This window comes from Adiantum capillus-veneris, chromosome 26 (assembly GCF_014529385.1).
Source record: "Adiantum capillus-veneris isolate H3 chromosome 26, ASM1452938v2, whole genome shotgun sequence".
NCBI classification, from domain to species: Eukaryota; Viridiplantae; Streptophyta; class Polypodiopsida; order Polypodiales; family Pteridaceae; genus Adiantum; species Adiantum capillus-veneris.
The window spans coordinates 140,549,481-140,554,277 of NC_140956.1; the positions used below are offsets into that span (position 1 = coordinate 140,549,481).

At 41.6% G+C, this 4,797-nt stretch overlaps 1 pseudogene; it reads left to right on the forward strand.

The window, feature by feature from the left end:
• Positions 1-730: 730 nt before the first annotated feature.
• Positions 731-3,939, forward strand: LOC147424278 (pentatricopeptide repeat-containing protein At4g14050, mitochondrial-like; annotated as a pseudogene).
• The last annotated feature ends 858 nt before the right edge of the window (positions 3,940-4,797 follow it).

The following is a 4,797-nucleotide window of genomic DNA, read 5'->3' on the forward strand; positions in this document are numbered from 1 at the left end:
GTATGAGTTATCCATTTTTTTTGAGACATGCGGAATGTCGACTTGTTGTGTGTCATGTTGTAACATATTTGTGTGAGCATTCATGTCTCCAAAGACAATAACTTCACCATGGTCCTTGTAATGAGCAATTTCTTCCTCTAGTTCAGCAACGCGTTGATCTCTATCAATATCCAAGTGAGCATAAAATTTGGTGTCATACTGAGGAATGTAGCAGCCAACCACAAACACGACTTGACCATTGGGCTGTATTTCAGCCATAAGTAGTGTTGATACTTATCTTCTTTGACAATGGAAACATCTTTCAAACCCTTTTGGATCATACATGCTACGTCTCCTTGGCCTCTACGTTGCTTTGCATTTTTGGCCCACATCAGAGAATGCACATCATATTTGTCAAATCCAAGAATTTGTGTGCATCATGCTCCCATGTTTCGACAAGAAGTATCACATCGGAGTCATTGGTAAGCACATCAATGCCAATTCTTACATTCCATGGATAACCACTACAATTCCAAAAGCTTATTTGCAAGAGAGAGAGAGAGAGAGAGAGAGAGAGAGAGAGAGAGAGAGAGAGAGAGAGAGAGAGAGAGAGGAAATGTGATTGGACGCTGGCTATGTGTGTTCATGAGGCTCAAATCTCGACCTACAGTATTAGGCATTGGACGTGTGTTGATGATATTGCTCACAAGATGGCTCATTGGGTGTGTCAATGACACTTCACATCTTCTGAATGTTATGGCCAACTGAATTTCTCAAATGTGGTACACATAGGCATGGTCATCTTCCATGTTGGCCAAAGATGTTCAACAGCTCCTTGGAGAAGCTATTTAAGGTTAAATTCTCCTTCATTATGGAGCTAGCATACCCTTTGTAGCTCTCTTTTTTCTCGGACAATCAAACTTTGAATCTCTCTCTCTCTCTCTCTCTCTCTCTCTCTCTCTCTCTCTCTCTCTCTCAGAAGCATGATGCTTAACAAAAGTGACTTCTATTGTACGATGAACACCAAAGATGTTGGAGACTTCATGACTCGGGCAAAAAGATTGAGAAGAAATTGTAATTTCACCTACAAATTTTGAAATGTTAACTCTAAATTTTAAATTAGAAGGTAAGAAAACCTACAAATATAAAGGAATTTAGTATTTGAAGGTTTTTTTGGGCACACACAGAGAGAGAGAGAGAGAGAGAGAGAGAGAGAGAGAGAGAATAAAACAATTGCAAACAACCTAGAGAGCTATCCAATTAAACAAAGTGTAGGAGAAGGAGGAGAATATAAATATTAATCTCTTTGTCTCTCTCTCTCTCTCTCTCTCTCTCTCTCTCTCTCTCTCTCTGTGTGTGTGTGTGTGTGTGTGTGTGCGTGTATTAAAGGAACATTTTCTGCCTCTTGCATGCATAATTTCTTTTAAGAATCCAGAGAGAGATGTTGTGAGTCATTTTTTGAAATGCAAGAGAGTGTATATATGTAGAAGAGTAGAATCTTGTAAGAATAGATAACATGCATTTTCTAACGACAACAATGCGCGGGTCACATACTAGTACTATCAAGAAAGGTTCACTCCTACCAATCACACATGTTGTCACCTTTTGTAGACATAGTACTAACCTATGAAAGATTAACGATCCACTTTGAATGACTTTAAGGGAAAATATGACATTTTTGGCATGCTAAATAACCTATTTCTACTCGCTCAACCTTCATCTATTAGTAGGAATCTCCTCATATTCTTACTCCTAGCTTTCGAAAACCGAAAGCCCTTTGCATGGAAGGTGCTCCCATGTGAACTCAATCTTGTACTGTGCTACCCCTGTCACCTGTTGCATGCATCCTTTGTTACATTGACTGCTCCTTTGTCCATCCTCCCTTCCGACACACCGCCCATCTTGCATTACTCCTCAAGTGTGATCCGCAGCCACTGTGCAACATTTATCAATGCATTAAACTTGATTCTCTGCTCCTCCTCAGGTGACACCACTGACATGATCAAGACCTTCTCGTGCACCACAATACCAACTTTACAATCATCATTGTAATCTATAATAAGTTTCTCAATCTTTGCATGTGCATGCATTTTTAGTAGCTTTTTAAACTCTTTCTTCTCATGTAGATCCTTGATGTTGTCAGTCTTAAGGAAAACTAGAACTTTATCAGCTACCCTATGTAAGTATCTTAGGGATGATTGCCATATTGTTGTTGTATGAGGTTTAGAAGGGCTTCCCTCTCGTGTATCCCTTGAGTGGGGTGACCTTAGTCATGGGATATGCTTATGTATCACCAAGTTGACTTATGTATTAAATAATGTAAAGATTCCCTCTTATGTATCCCCTAACTAAGGTCCCCACACTCATCCCTTGTGCGCTATATGTTGAGACTAGGAAATGGTAGCAACATTGCATACACGTTGCCAAATGGAGTTGTAGGCCTTGTTGGCAACCAACTTGATGCCATTTTGAGTATGCTTTTGGATGGGGGGTTTGCTTGCCCAAATATGGCGGAGGCATGCCCATCACATTTCAACCAATGAGAGCTTTGTGTTTGACTTGTTATGAATGGTGATGCATGTTATGGATAGGTTCCCAATTTAAAAAAATGTGTGTCAACACCCTAAATTTAGAGTGGACTTTAGTGGAATTTGAAGAATCTTAGATTTTAGAATCAGACAGGGGTGCTTGAGGATCTGGTTTTGAACTTAGAGCGGGAAGAGACTAGGCCTACCGTGGGAGCGAGCGTGAATCTCAACTCTGTGACTCTCGCGAGCTTCAATGTGCAATCTACCATGGTCGACAACTTGCAAGCAGTGATGCACTTTGTAGACCACACAGCTCAAGTAACCGCTCTCTCCCTCCCTCCCTCTCTCTCTCTCTCTGTTAGTCTCTCTCTCTCTCTCTCAACGGTATGAACATGGGTTTCTTGATTCTCTTGATTGTAGGGTTTATTGCATGATTGTTGAGAGCTTTTTCTGTCTTGTATAGGGTATTGCTGCTCAAACTACTTGCAATGTTTGTGGTTTTTGTGGTCACAAGCTTGCAACTGATATTTCACAAGTCAAACTCTGTCACAAGTAAGCTTACCTTCCATTGTATTTTCATGTTTACAGAGATCTTTTGCTAGATCTTTTGCTGAGTGTTTGTTTCATGATTGCTGAGAGCTTTTCTTGAGTGTCCGATAGGATGGGACAGCCAGATGTAATGACTATGACAACATTAATTTTTGGTTATAGCCAACATGGGTGCACAAAGGAAGTTTTTGAGATCTTCCAAGAAATGCTAGCCAAAGGTCTGGAGCTAGATGACTTTGTTTTGTCTAGCATCTTGAAAGCTTGTTTAGGTGGCTTATTGTTTGTTTAGGGCATGCTTCTCCATTGTCTTGTAGTGGAGATGGGCTTTGATGAGGATTCCATCGTCGGAAGCGCTCTTGTTGACATGTATGTGAAATGTAGCGATATTTTATATGCTTGCAAAGTGTTTAGCACTATGCTAGGAACAAAGCTATTGTTATGGAACTCCTTGACTGCAGGGTTTGCATTGCAGGGGGGGGCAAGGTTTAGTGTTGAGTTATGTCAAGGATTTGCAAAGACAAGGTTTGAATCCGGACAAGCTAGGGTTTGCTTGCTTGATTTCTACCTGCAGCAGCAGAAGATTGGGTTTGGTGGGCGATGGCTGCACCCTTTTTCAATGGATGTAGAAGAGGCATGGTGTTACCCCAACAATAGAGTACTTCACCTGCATAGCAGACCTACTAAGCCGAGTAGGGCTACTAACAGAAGGTTTTCTTTAAAGCATGCCGGCTCCCTCGGACGGGCCTTAGACGTTGTTGGGTGGTCTACTGTGTTGAGCCATTTTAGGACATTTGGCGATGCAAGGGATGCTTCTCACTCTTCTTCTGGCTTACATTCCAATTTAATGCACCACACATGTTTCAGTGACTTAACAAAGTCTTGAACATTCAAGTTTCCATAAGCGTCGCAATGTGCAAGCCTTAAATGTAGAGTTTGCATTGTAAGTGGAGCAAGGCCAAGTGCTAAATTATGTGCAGGTTTTGCAGCAAGGCTTAAAGCAAGATGAGTGGATTTTTACTCTTTTTCTTTCTACTTCATTGTTAGAAGCTGGACACACCCCACGGCATCTAACTACTCGGCGGATTATTATTTTTTGTAATTAGTCATTCATTGAGGAAAACCCGGTTTTTCACCTTGTGAATATTGGGACTTACAGAAGTTTCCAGATTGTATCCCAGTTTTGATAGTTAGAAGGAGTAGATGGATGATTTTGGAACTTTAGGGTTTGAAAAGTTGTAAGGTATATATATCACTTTTTGACCTTAATGAAGGACCTTTTGTCATTTTAAACAAGTTTAAGTTTGTGAGTGAGCGTACTGTGTACGTGAGAGAGAGTGTGAGCTTTGTCTTGACGCTACGTGTGCTACGGTGGTCGGAATCGAGTGCGGAGAAGTGCAGCGTTTTGCCCCCGACTAGAGCTATGAGCCGATACCAACATTGCGCGCATACGGTCCGGCTTCGGGAGCTTCTTCTACGAGCTTCATCGGTTGTTTGGGTGATCATACGTTGTCCGATTTTGCATTGCCGCATATCCACACGTTCACATTGAGTAGAACCACACATTAGGCACTTCAGATTTCGGAAACGAAGACCTGCAGATTTCGGCCAGACATCCTACGTGTTTCTGCACCGGGTGTTTTGGGTCGTGACTTTGGTTCACAGACCTTAGGGAGGGTGGCCTATAGGTATTCGTAGGGTCTCCTTCAAGTTCTGTGGTGTTTCAGAAGTGTTTGATAGGTTT